Here is a 14,834-nt window from a genome sequence, read left to right as displayed (position 1 = left end):
GCAGCCACTAGTCTATGTCTTGCCTCTGAGGATTTGTCTATCCTAGAGATTTCCTTTAAACAGAGACATATAATATATAATCTTTTGTGACTGTCTTCTTTTACTTAGCATAATATTTTTGAGTTTCATCCATGATGTAACATACATCAATAAATCATTCCTTTTTATTGCTGAATGATATTTTATTGTATAGATATGCCATACTTGAAATGTCCAACAATCAGTTAATAGTCATATTTGTTTTTTTCCATTTTGGCTATTATGAATATTGCTGCTATAACTATTTGTATACAAGTTCTTGTGTAGGTGTATATTTTTGTTTCTCTTGGTTACATACCTATGAGAGGAGTTGCTGGGTTATATATATAAACTATCTTTCTGTAAATTTATACATAAATTCTATCTTTAACATTTTAAGAAAAAAAACTCTTTGCAAAGTGACTGCACCATTTTATATTCTCACCAGTGTACAAGAGTTCCATTTTTCCACATCCTCACTAACATGTGTTACTGTCTATTTTTTAGTAGTCAGTATAGTGGGTATGAAATGAAGTCTCATTGTGTTTTTGATATTCATTTCCTAATTGGCTAGTGATGTTGAGATCTCTCCATGTGGTTATTAGTCATTTGCATATTTTCTTTGGAGAAATGTCTATTCAGATAATTTACCCATTTTTAAAATTGGATTATTTATCTTTCTATTACTGAGTTGCAAGAGTTGGATTCATGTCCCTTATAAGATACATAATTTGAAAGTATTTTCTCCCATTTTCTGACTTTTAACTTTCTTGATGGCATAGTTTGTAGAACAAAAGTTTTAATTTTGATGAATCAAACTTTTCAGTTTTTATATTTTTTATTTTGTGCACTTGCTATCATATTTAAGAAGAGTTTACCTAACTGAAGGTCACAAAAATGTACTCATATTTTCTTCAAATAGTTTTATAATTTTAGCTCCTATATCTAGGTCTATGATCCAATTTGAGCTAATTGTTTTTCTATGATGTTAGGAAGGGGTATAACTTTATTTATTTGCATGCAGATATCTAGTTGTCCCAAAATCATTTGTTGGAAGATTATTCTTTCTCCAGTGAATAGTCTTGACACCTTTGTCAAAAATCAATTTTCATAAATGTAAGGCTTATGGATGCTCAGTTCTATTTCATTAATCTATATGTCTATCTTATCCTTAAACTAGTACTGCATTGTCTTGATTATTGTATTTAGCTTAATAGTAAACATTGATATTGGAATGTGTGAATCCTCCAACTTTGTTCATTTTTCAAGATCATTTTGGCTATCCTGGGATCCTTGGATTTCCATGTTAACTTTAGATTGACTGGTTAATGTCTGCAAAACAAACAAACAAATTTTAAAAATAGTTGGTATTTGATAGCAATTGTCCTGAATGTGTAGATCAATTTGGGAAGTATTTTCATCTCAACAATATTATGTCTTCTGATCCAAGAACATGGGATATGAGTACATTTTTCATATTAACTTTTTGTTCTGAGACCTTGCTTAATTTTTCTTACTTCTAGGGGCCTTTTTGTCAATTTATTAATGTTTCTACACGAACAATCATGTTATCAATAAATAAAGCTATTTTAGCATTTTTCTTTCCAATACTTATGCTGTTAATTTCTTTATTTCTAAGATTTCTAGTGCAATTTTAAACAGAAATGAAGAGAACTGATATTCTCAAATGATATTTTATGATTTTATGTATAATGTAAGTCTTAACTACAAGGTACTTCTATTTCTTTCTCCTTTCTTTTGTGCTATTATTTTCATGGATTTTACTTACTTATATAATAAAAATGAAGTATTTTCACTACTCTTTTTGTAAATGGTCACACAATTTTAGACATTAAGAAAAGATAGAAAAAAATATTTTCATATACATTGACATTTTAAAATTTTCTAGGGCTTTTAATTCCCTTTTTGTGAATATAAGTTTCCAGTTGGAATTACTTTCTTTTTGATTGAAAAAGTTCTTTTGATATTTCTTGCTGGCCAGTTTTTTTCAACAAATTCTCTCATCTTTTTTTTTTTTTTTTCCTGAAAAGTCTTTAGTTTAACTTGGTAGTTGAAAGAATTCTAGCTTTACAGTTTCAACACCTTGAACACATCATTCCAATGTCTCCTGTCTTGCATCATTTCTTATGTGAAGTCTGTGATTACTTTTCTTTGCTCCACTGGTGTATATAATGTCCTTTTTTTTTTTTGCTCTGACTGCTTTTAAGTCCTTATTTTTGTTATTCATTTTCAAAGATTTAATTACAATGTGTCTTGATGTGATTTTTCCTTTGTGTTTATCCTGATTAGACTTTGACAATGTTATTGGGTCTCCGAGTTTATAATTTTTATAAAATTTTGAAAACATTGGCCATTAATTCTCCAGATAATTTGCATCTCCTCCATTCATTCTGGAACTCTAAGTATTAGTATATTAAACTGTTAATATTGTCCCTTGTCCCACAGGTCAAAAATGCTCTTTTCATGTTTATGTTTTCAATCTTTTTTTGTATGCTTCATTTTGAATAATTTTTACTGCTATGTCTTTAAGTTAATTATCATTTCTTTTGCATGTGTGATTTGTCCTGCCCAGGAAATTTTTAATTTCAGATAGTATATTTTAAATCTCTTCATATTCCATTTTATTCCATTTGTTTATATCTTCTATTTTCTTCTCATCCATTCACTTTTTCTTTGAAATACCTGAACATAGTTATAATAGCTGTTTTAAAATTCTTGGCTACTAATTCCATCTTTTAAAAAAATATTCTGAAACTTTCTCTTTATATATATATTTTTTTTTTCTTGTAGTACTATGAAACATTTTCTTGCTTTTGGCATGTCTAATAATTTATGTTTGAATGATTCCATTATGATTTTTAGATGATTAAAAATGTTAAGTGTATAAAATTTGTTCTTATATAAAGAATTTTGTTTTTTAATTTAGTAGATAGCTACGTGACTTATATTTCAGACTCTGTTCTTTGGTTTTTTGAATCATGCTTTGATAGACTGGGTCTAGAGTAGCCTTTAATCAGGTTCTGTCCCATTACTCAAGTATGGCCCTCTAGCATAGCCCTTTACTAAATACCACAAGTGATGATTCTTTTCTCAATTTGTGGTGGAAACACAAACAATTCCTGGTATGACTTCTGGGATCTAGTCAACTTACCTGACTTCTGCTCACAATATACAGCATGCTTTATTATTTAGCAATGGTTCATGAGGAAACATGCAGTTTTCTGAAATTATTTTTATTTTTTTAATATCTTAATTGAAGTATAATTGCTTTACAATGGTATGTTAGTTTCTGTTGTATAACAATGTGAATCGGCTATACATAAACTTATAGCCCCATATCTCCTCCCTCTTGCATCTCCCTCCCACCCTCCCTATCCCACCCATCTAGGTGGATACAAAGCACTGAGCTGATCTCTCTGTGCTATGTGGCTGCTTCCCACTAGCTATCCATTTTACATTTGGTAGTATATATATGTCCATACCACTCTCTCACTTCGTCCCAGCTTCTCCTCCCCCTTCCCTATGTCCTCAAGTCCATCTGAAATTGTTTTTATCATAGTTTCCTCTTTCTGCCCTGCAACTTCTGGTTACCTCAGACTCCCTGAACTTCAATCTGTCTTCTCAACTCAGTGAGCCATCCATGTTCTCCTTGGAAGTTATTCCCCATGCCAGCATGGAATGTTCCTCTCAGAACAGAGTCTGAAATAAAAGCACAAATGGAGATACATATATCATTTGTAAACATATTTGAAAGTTGTAAACCAAGCTAACAAAATGTTAAATAAGATAAATTCTATTAACTTAACAATAATAGCAAAATAGAAATCTGAGAGGTTAGTTTCAAACTTTGAATTCTCAGAATCCTTGAATTTCCAGCTTTGCCTGTTCTTTCTTCCTATCCACTCATGCACTTTGAGCAACATCTTGAAAAGGCCTGCTTAAGCTCTGCAAACAAGCCTATGGTGTGTAAACCGCTGGTCTAGTCTGTTGGGTGGGAATAGAGTTGTAGTAAGGTGGTTATAAATGAAATTGAGGCTTTTACATTTTTGTTTTCATTGTATACTAAGTATAGTTTGAACATTTTACAAAATGGTGTTTTCATTTATTTCTGTTTATTATACATGTGCATTTGTGTAAGTAAAATTATATGTGTACATACACAAATGCACATGTATAATAAACCTTCTCCACATATGTAATTTTTATGATAGTGTATTGAATCCATAACTGAAACTGCTTCTTTTTTTCTCTTCAGTAGAAACCCAATCCAAGCTAATATAAATTGTTTGTATACGTGTGTGTGTGTGTGTGTGTGTGTGTGTGTGTGTGTGTAAACAGGGGGCAGAGAGACAGAGAGACAGAGAAACAGAGAGAGAGAAAAATTCATGTAAGAATACAAATGGACCTTTGTAACTATTTTACCAAACTTTACTCACTTAAATACTGCTCAGTGGAAAAACGTTAAGTTTGGTGTAGATCTCTCCTTGACCCATATTAAATAAATGCAAATATGTAAAGCACTCAATTGTTGACTGTAAGAGTCATTCAATAATGTTAGATTCCTGCTTCTCCCACTCTCTCAGCTTCTCAGAAATCATATATATTAATGGTACTCTCATGGAGTAATTTCTCAATCTTCATAGTCTAGCCCATTAGTGACTCAAAAGGGAAATATTTCAGGCCTATTAGGGATTGGGGATGATGACAAAGACACCTAAACTTGGTAGTGGATGGAGCCTCAAATCAAATTATGTGTAAATATACTTTCTTTCCCTCTGCTCTGAGCTGATGTTATTCAGAGGGATAGGTAGCATGAAAACCAGACCATTAAATTCAGAGAATGTGGCCTATATAAGGAAAATCCAAAAGGGGAAACATGGCTAAAGATAATTTCTCATAAAAGAGCTAAATTCTAAATGATTTAGCTTCCATCTGATATCTATAGAAACAGGAATTGGGTGAGAATGGAAGGATTAGATGTCATCTCAGAATCCCCATTCTACCTTCCTCCTGGTGGTTGTGGCCCAACATTTTAACATACCCTAGGCCTCTAGATAAATTTCAATAGAGTATCTAAGGTGGGAGCAAAACAGTGGTCTACATTTTTCTAAGGAACTCCCAACAGATGTGCCTCTTCTTCAGCTGGACTGAACATAGGCCTTTTCCAAGGTATAGATGAGCAACATTTTTTTTTTTTTTTTGCAATTCTGTATGGCTTGATGACTCTCAATCTCTGAGCCTCCACCCTCTCCGTGCTGATCAATGTCTTCACTCCTTGAAGGTCAGGCCTTCTGCAGACTGCCTGGATTAAGGTCTCCATGTCAGAGCCTGTTATCTGCTGCAGAGCCCCTAATGCCATTAGCAAGAAAATGAAAGAAGCTTCCAAACAAACTTCAGATCGATGTTAACATTGTAACTTCCAACAGCTGCTGCTCAGCTTCTTTATTTGTTAAGACCTCCTCCTGTGTGGAACTTTCTTGACTCAAGTTTAATTCTGTCAATTTGACAAAGATGTTTTGAGCAGCTGTTTTGTATCCAGGCCTGGGCAAAGCCTTAGAAAAGTGAAACACATAAGATAGAGTGGGTCCTTTCCCAGAAGATAATAAGTATCCAACTGGAAAGAGGGAAATCACAAGGCATTTACAGGATTGTATATGTTCAAGATGATTTCAATAACAAAATGTAAATTTAGAAAGTGGTCTGAGGAGGTATATCCATGCTGGTAATGATGGAAGAAAGGCAAGATTTCTATTTCTTGGGCTTATGATACAAAATTCAGCACATTTCATTACACTGAATTTCCAGATTTTTCTATCAAGACTCAGCACAGGAATAACACAAAAACTCCCATGGAGCAACTCTATTTCTACTTGAGGGTGCTTCAATTTCTTGTAGTGAAGGGAGGAGGGAGAAAGTGGTAAAAAAAAAAAAAATCTCTTAAAGTTGTTTCCTTTCTTTTAGGAAAACAGAGTAATGGAAATGTGGTCCTCTTTCACCTGGTTCATGAAGTTCTAAAATGGAATCTCTCCTGCGTTGATATTAAAAATCAATAGGCAGTCTAGCAGCCTTTCTTCACAGTGCCAGGCGGATGGTTCTAGAATCATGTCTGCCTACCCTCTTGTGGGTCAGCCATGACTGACACTTTCAAGGTCTAACAACCCTGAGAAAAATTCTTAGAGAAAATCAAAATACTTTGCTGCCCATTCAAAACTCTCAGCAATCTGGGCCACGCTCTTACTTTTCCAATCTCATCTTCTTTCCCTGTTCTATTCACATCTTCTATTACCGACATACTCATCTCCAAAATATCTTTTGTACATCACATGGGCTTTATTTCCTCACCATTTCTCTATCGTGAAGGCTCTTTCTTAGTGTTTTCTTCTTTTTACACCTACTCTTTTTTTATATAGCCCAGTTCAATCTAAACTTGCTCTACCAAGTTTTTGCTGGCAACTCCCATGCATGGTGAACTCTAATTTCTCTGAAATTCTGATTTCTGACTTTCTGAACCATTTATCTGATACTTACCTAGTACCTTCCGACATTTCTCATTATGTGGCTTGCACTCATATTCATTTTCTTTGTATGAATACCCTCCCATTTATGTTAACCTAGTTTCTCTTATTAGAACATAAATTTTTGTGTATGGAGCATTTATTTTTATCCTATGTAAACTTATATTACATCGCTCCACCAGTCTCTATTGAATTAATAATAGTCTAAGAAACTCCAAGACAGGCAAATATTTTGCTAAAGTATTACCTCAGTAAACAAAAATGAATTTTATATGTCCTGCTTCTTATAAATAACCTAGACTTCTATAACTGTTATTTCACTGAAAACTATGCAAGTGTTTTATGTCTTACAGGATCCCATACTCATCTGGTGTGCTTCCTACTCTCTGACTACTGTGTTTCAAAGTTCTGTTTTTTCTTTGTCTCATTAGCTCTAAATTTTAGAGTTCTTGTCTTGGAACTCCATTATTCTCTACCTATACAAATTCCCCAGGTGATTTAAACCAGCCTCATGTCTTCAAGTACAGTCTCTACACTATTAACTTTCAGCTGTATGTCTCAAATACCGACTTCATCAATGAACGCTATGAACTACACATCTGCAAATGGATACTGAGTAAGCATCTAAAATTTAACGTGTCCAAAATTCATTCTAATTCAACTGCTTGCATAGCCATCTTCTTTTTAGTCTTCCCAATGCCAGACTTATTCCAATTTTTTATACCAAAAATGCTCAAGTTTTTAAAAAAATCAAATGTTTTATTATGGGAGATTTCAACCATATATAAATGAAATGAAATAATATAATGAACTGCCTTGTAATCATCACCCAACTTCAATGACTATCAATGTTCTGTCCTTATTTTACGTAACTTCTCCCACTCCCCACTTGTGTTGAGAAGCCTGAGCTTGTATAATGAATTAAGAATGTACAGATTATGACCTGCTGAATGAGGGGACACCAGCCACTCACACAGTGTCAGCAGGTAGCTCCTTCGGCATCCGAGTTTCCACTTAGGGGATGTTTTGATTAAAGGTGCAGTTTCAGTACATCCACACAAAGGATGTAGAGTCACAAGATCATTACTTACAGGTTCCAGAAGGTGGATGGGTTCCAATGAGCCAGGGGAAGGGCAATCCTCAGTCCCAGGTCATGTGAGAGCAGGAGATGAAGAGCAGGACAGCAAGCACCTATTAATTTTAAGGTGGTTGGGGTAGAGTTCACTAACCTTTTGCAGGTGTAACTCTAAGTCATTATCTTAAAATGTGCCCAAGGAAAAGCAAAGTGGGAATTTATGGTGGGAATCCTAAACACAAAACCTTATCTAGATGTCCAGACTCTGGGTGTGAGTAGGTGAAGTGCCTAGACACCAACTCAGTAAAACGAAAGTTGTTTTTCTCATCATAATTGACCCCATGATGCCTTGGCAATAATCTTTAGGGAAAATCATAGGCACTGTCTGTTTGCTGTAGATATTAAAAACCACTGGCAGGGTTTCGGTCATCTGGCACATGAAACATTTGATCAGAGCAAAAATGCTGATCAACAATATCAATAGAAAAATGAGAGTTTGAAATCCTGTTCATAACCATCTCCGCACTGTTTGTGATCCTGTCAAGAAAATAAATCAAAGCCCTTGGATAAGGTTAAGGTAGATATTTGGTTAAAAACTTGGGTGGATTGTGTAATACTTGTACCTGTTGAGCCATCTTTTGTAAGTTTGTCTGAGTTTATCCAGAATTATTAATATATATGAAGCAGGTAGTGCCCCTTACAGCAATACACCTCCTTCCTGGGCCAGTAAGTAATCTAGAGCTAAACAGTTATCCAAGCTGTCTGTGGTAAAGAATCCCATTGCTGCTGCATTAAGGCTGGGCTTTGGTATAACAGCCCAGTGTGCTTGGTTGGGGTGGCTCACAGGTCAGGGTTCACCTTAATGACATTTTGTTTTGTGTCCAGTGTGGTGACAACTAACCCAGTCCCTGTGAGGGTAGTAGAAGGCCTACTCCCAATAAAATGGAGCTGAATATCACATGCTTTTGACATGAGGGGGCACAAAGAGAGATGGTTCTGGGGACCCGATCAGTGATGTGGGTGGTCCCAGAGAGACTGAAGTGCACTGGTGTGAACAGACAGGAGTCTAGGGCACAGGAAGGCAGAGGCATTGGAGGTGGAGGGAAGGAACAGTGCTGTGTGGAGAACCACATGTGTGATGGCCCACAATGGGCACCAACTGTGTGATCAGAGAAACCAAAGTAGTCGGGGTTTCCCTGGATGGCTGAGCTATGAGGCCCAAGACCAGTGCGACTGTGCTCCTTGGGAGGAGGTGTGGGTCATATTCCTCCACGTGGTGTTGGTGTCTGGGCAGACATGGGGCATTATAAAGGGCTCAAGGGCTCCTGCTGGATGCCCCATACTGTAGTATTGCGAAGTGTCTTGCACAGAGCAGTTGAGCACCATGGAGAGCCGCAGGACAAGCCTCAGAGAGGAGTTGGATGCCTTCTGTTGGGCAAATGGGGACAGGGTCAAAAAATCAGCCAGGTAGGCCGCTAACTCGGGAAACAGCCTTTAGTGAATCCAGGGCACCTCCTCTGGGTTGCAAGTGGTTAGGGGGTTCTGTGGGAGCAAGATATACCCATTGAACCACCCCAATTTCACATTCCTCTAGGGTTGTCCAGTAAGCCTTAGCTGTAGTAGCTGCCATGGATGGTGGGCCCGGTGCTGAGGTGTAAAAATCCACACCAGGAGCTTCTTCCTTCTGACCTTGTGGGCCCCCGAGGTCTGGAAGGTGAGGGTGGGTTCTCTTCCTCAGAAACCATCAGCTTTTTAATTTTGTCTGCATCTCCTGCCCTGGTGGCTCCACGCATTCAGAAGCCCCCTCCCTGTGGTGACAGGTCTGGGACTCCTCTAAGGTGTCTAATAAAATGGGCCCTCAATACCCTGGTGTTTTTAACAAATTAGGAATGTCGGGGTCTTTGTCCAATTCGGCCTGCTGGTGCATCTCAGCTGCTGTAAGCAAAGTTTAGAACCAATTCCAAAGACCCCTAAGAGCCAATCAATGCCGTTCTCTCTCTCCCTTTGGACATTTATTTTTCTAGGAAACCTTGCATTTCTATCGTGATATAGTTACGTGTCTCTATTTCTCATTCACACTGGCTGTCAGACATCGTGGTACGTTGGTACTAACAGGGAACGCCTGGGACAGAGCTTGCTTCTTCCCTAACTCATATGCTGCTGCCTCCTGTTCTAGCGTGTCCCATTCGACCTCCGACGAGGGATCAGGGTCCACCTCCACCAGTGCAACGTTAGCCGATGTATTTCGGAAAGCTCCCAAGCCCCGAAAACGTAGCACTCACCACTTAACCTGTGGATATGTTACCACGCTCAGTAACGTCCGAGCCATGGGGCAGGGGTCTTACAAGCATCTAGTACTTTTTCGACCTCCTCTGGGGACTTGAGAGGAGCTGGTACCATGTGCTCTCGGGACCCAGCTTTCTCTTTCAGCAACATATGGTGCACTTGCCTCACAGCGTTTGCCTCCCGGGATGCCAGGATGGCCCTGCTGGAGCTGCCTCCTCATGGGTTAGGCCAGCTCCCCAAGCTCAGCACCCAGTCCTGAACCGACATAGTGGGCCCAGCAGAGAGCCTTCCCCTCTAGCACTAATTTAGGATCTCATAGCCCGCCCCAATCCGTGCCTGGGGTAAAGAGGCAGAGTCGGATTGTCCCCGTTAACTCACCTTGGCTCAACGCGCTGGGACGTCTCTGCAGGGGAGTCTGACTTTTTACAGTACCAACAGTTTAGGGTGGGGATTCACAGCAGCACCTGGCAGCAGCAATGCGCAGCAGAACAGAGCAACATCACTGACTGCCAGCAAGCAGTGGTTCCTTCCCAGAGAGGCTGAGCGGTCTGAGGGAGGAAGTTAGGGAACCATTTGCAGCTCCAAGGCATCATATGAGGTACAAACCGCGCCCACAATCCCATCCTCCTCCTCAATTGTATTGAGTAGCTGGAGTTGGTGTACTGAATTAAGAACATGCAGGTTATGACCTGCCGTATGAGGGGGTACCAACCACGCTTACTGGTTGGCAGGTATCTCCCTCAGCATCTGATCTCCTACTTTGGGGACGTGGAAAACATGGGACATTTTGATTGAAGGTGAGGTTTCAACATACCCACGAAAAGGAATTAGAGTCACAAGATTTATTACTTACAGATCCTAGAAGGAGGTTGGGTTGAAATGAGCCAGGGAAAGGGCAGTCGTCTGTCCCTGGTCATGGGGGAGAAGGGGATGGAGAGCAGGACAGCAAGCGCCTATTACTTATAAGGGGTGGAGGTCACTAACTTTTTGCAGGCTTAACTCTAAGTGGTCTCCTCCCGCACCCCGGGGAAAAGCAAAGTGGGAATTTATAGCAGAAATCCTAGATTCAAGTCCAGTCTCTGGGAGTGAGCAGGGTTATCATATTGTGAAATGCCTAGACAGCAATTCAGAAAAACAAAAATGTTTTATGTTTTTTCGTTCATCACACCACTCAATTATTTTTAGACTTTTATTTTCTGGGTAAAATTGATGTACATTGAAGGGCAAAAATTCTAAGTGTACAATTTTTGCTGAATAGATACATCTGTGTAAACAATACTCCAATCAAGATAAATTACATTTTATCAACACAGAAATTTTCCTCATGTCCTTTCAAAGTCAATCCCTTACTTCACCTAAAGACCACCACTAGTCTGAGATTCATTCATATTTTGCATCTATCATTAGCTTATTTTTTAATTACTGAGTATTCATTGTATGAATATATCACAGTTTATCAATTCTATTGATAGGCATTTTGTTGTTTAGAATGTTTGGAAAATGTCAATTAAGCTGCTACAAAAATTCTTCTTCTAGTCTTTTTAGGGTCATGTGTTTTCATTTATCTTGGCAAAATATCCAGGAGTAGGAAGACTGGATTACAGGCAGGTTTATGTTTCACTTTATAAAAGCTTTCCATAACTTTTTATAGAGTAGTTGAGTAATTTTACACTCCACAAATAATATATGACCATTGAGGTGACTCAGCATCCTCATCAACATTTATTGTTGCCAGTCTTCATAATTTTAGTCATTCTAGTAGGTGTTTGGTAGCATCTCATTGTGTATTTAATTTACATTGCTATGATAAGAATTTCTCTTATATTTATTGAGTATTAGGATACATTTTCTTTGTAATATCTGTTCAGGTCCTTTGCTTTTTAAAAGAGTTGGTTGCTTATCACTTTAAATTTGAGTTTGATATATTCTTTACTGGTACTGTATGCAAGTTCTCTGTCAGAGAAAATTTTTGGCAATGTTTTTTCCAGACTGTGGTTTGCATATTCATCTTCTTAATGGCCTTTTGATTAGTTACTTTAATGAAATTTAAAATCTCAGATTTTTTTTTTCATTTATGCTTATTGCTTTCTGGATTTCATCTAGGAAATATTTCCTTATCCCCAGCACACAAAAACATCCCTCTATATTTTCCTTAAAATGCTTTATAAAAGTTTTAACTTTTTGTGTAAGTTTTTATTTTTGTAATATGCTTTGAGGGTGGAAATTGAAGCTCATTTTTTCTTTTTGTATGTATATTCAATTATTGCAGGACCATTTGACCTTCCTTTTCCCTGCAAATTGCTTTGGAAATTTGGTTGTACATTATTTGGTCTATGCATGTATATTTATGCCAATTCCATACTGTCTTTAATACTGTAGCTTTATAATAACTCTGGATGTCATGTGGCATAAGTCTTCTAATATTTTTCTTCTTTATTAAAATTATTTTGGCTATTCTATATTTTTTGTATTTTAATATAAATTGTAGAATTATCCTGTAAACTTCTATACAAAGCCTGCTGGGATTAGGATTGGGATTGCTATGAATCTATAGACCAATTAGGGAAATTTGACATCTTTTAAAGTCTTAAACTATAGTCTTTCAATCTATAAACATGGTGTATTTTTCTGTTTATTTACATTTTTTATTTCCTGTCATCAATGTGTAGTTTTCTGTTTAGAGGTTTTGAACAGTGTTTACTACATTTTGTTTAAGTATTTTTATGCCAAAATAAATTGAATTTTTAGCTCATATCCCAGTTGTTGCTACCAGTATACAAAAATATAATTGATATTTTTGTATTAATTTTGTACCCTGAGACCACGTGACTCACTATTTCTAATAATTTCTGTTGCTCCCTTAACATTTTCTTCTTTAAAAATTTATGGCATATGAAAATAAAAACAGTTTTGCATCTCCCTTCTCAAATTTTATAATTTGTATTTATTTTTCTTGCCTTGTTACTTGGCCAAGAACTCTAATATAATGCTTAATAGAGGAGATGAAAGTAAAAATCATAGCCTTGTTCTTGATCTTAGGGAGAAAGAGTTTGTTATTTCACCATTAAGCATGTATGATTTTATAGTCGTCCTCTAACGGTTTTAAAAAGTTCCCCTCGATTCCTGGTTTGCTTAGAAATTTTTATTCATTTATTTTTATTCATTTATTTATTTATTTATTTATTTATTTATTTATTTATTGGCTGCTTTGGGTCTTCGTTGCTGTGTGTGGTCTTTCTCTAGTTGTGGCGAGTGAAGGCTATGCTTCGTTGCATCGTGTGGGCTTCTCATTGCCGTGGCTTCTCTTGTTGTGGAGCACAGGCTCTAGGTGCATGGTCTTCAGGAGTTGTAGTGCACAAGCTTCAGTAGTTGTGGTACACAGGCTACAGTAGTTGTGGCTCATTGGCTCTAGAGTGCAGGCTCAGTAGTTATGGTGCACAGGCTTACTTGCTCCGCATCCTGTGGGATCTTCCTGGACCAGGGATCGACCCCATGTCCCCTGCATTAGCAGGCAGATTCTTAACCACTGTACCTCCAGGGAGGCCGAGAAATTTTAAAACTTAGGATTGTGTGTTTAATTTTGTCAAAAATTATTTCCACACCTATTGAATTTCTCATACAATTTCTCTTCTTTATTTCATTATAATAAAGATTACATTAGTGGATTTTAAATATGAAATGACATTGCACTCCTGGGTTAAACTTAACCTGTTCAAGTTGTATTGCTTTTTTTAATGTATTGCTGAATTATATTTGATATTATTTTATTGAATATATTTTAATGTTCATGTTTTTGAATAATGTCTGTCTTTAATATTTTTTTAAAATGTATTTCTCAGATATTGCAACAGTAATTATGCTGCCTTCAAAAAATGGGTTAAAAGATTTTATTACTACTCTGTTGTCTGAAAGAAGTTCCTCTTAAATGTTTGGTAAAATTCTCTAGTGAAATGATGGGACTTGGATTTGTGTGTGTGTGTAATTTTCTTTAACAAAGTTCATTTTCTTTGAAAAATAAGAGACTATTCAAAATTTTTATTTTAATCTCATGCCAGTTTGGTAGGCTGTTTATTAATAGTTTCTTTTATTTCATCCAAACTATCAAGTTTGTTTGCATAATGTCCCTCAAATATTCTGTTATTTTCCTTGTGATATCTCCAAGATTTGTGGTGATAACTCCTGATATTAACAACTTATTTTTTCTTTCTTCTAATCTGTCTTGCTAGGAGTTTATTGATTGTATTGATCCTTTCAAATAACTAACTTTTATCTTTTCTATTTTTTTATATTTTTGTCTACATTTTAGTTTATTTTACCTTATTATTCTCTTTTTTTTCTTATTAGTCATCAGTTTTATGCACATCAGTGTATACATGTCAATCCCAATCGCCCAATTCATCACACCACCCTCCCACCCCCCCGCCGCTTTCCCCACTTGGTGTCCATACGTTTGTTCTCTACATCTGTGTCTCTATTTCTGCCCTGCAAGCTGGTTCATCTGTACCATTTTTCTAAGTTCCACATATATGCGTCAATACACGATATTTGTTTTTCTCTTTCTGACTTACTTCACTCTGTATGACAGTCTCTAGATCCATCCACGTCTCAACAAATGACCCAATTTCGTTCCTTTTTATGGCTGAGCAATATTCCATTGTATATATGTACCACAACTTCTTTATCCATTCGTCTGTCAATGGGCATTTAGGTTGCTTCCATGACCTGGCCATTGTAAATAGTGCTGCAATGAACATTGGGGATCATGTGTCTTTTGGAATTATGGTTTTCTCTGGGTATATGCCCAATAGTGGGATTGCTGGATTATATGGTAATTCAATTTTTAGTTTTTTAAGGAACCTCCATACTGTTATCCATAGTGGCTGTATCAATTTACATTCCCACCAAGAGTGCAAGAGTGT

Source organism: Eubalaena glacialis, chromosome 15 (genome assembly GCF_028564815.1).
Source record: "Eubalaena glacialis isolate mEubGla1 chromosome 15, mEubGla1.1.hap2.+ XY, whole genome shotgun sequence".
Classification (NCBI taxonomy): Eukaryota; Metazoa; Chordata; class Mammalia; order Artiodactyla; family Balaenidae; genus Eubalaena; species Eubalaena glacialis.
Note: the sequence above shows the minus strand (reverse complement) of the source record.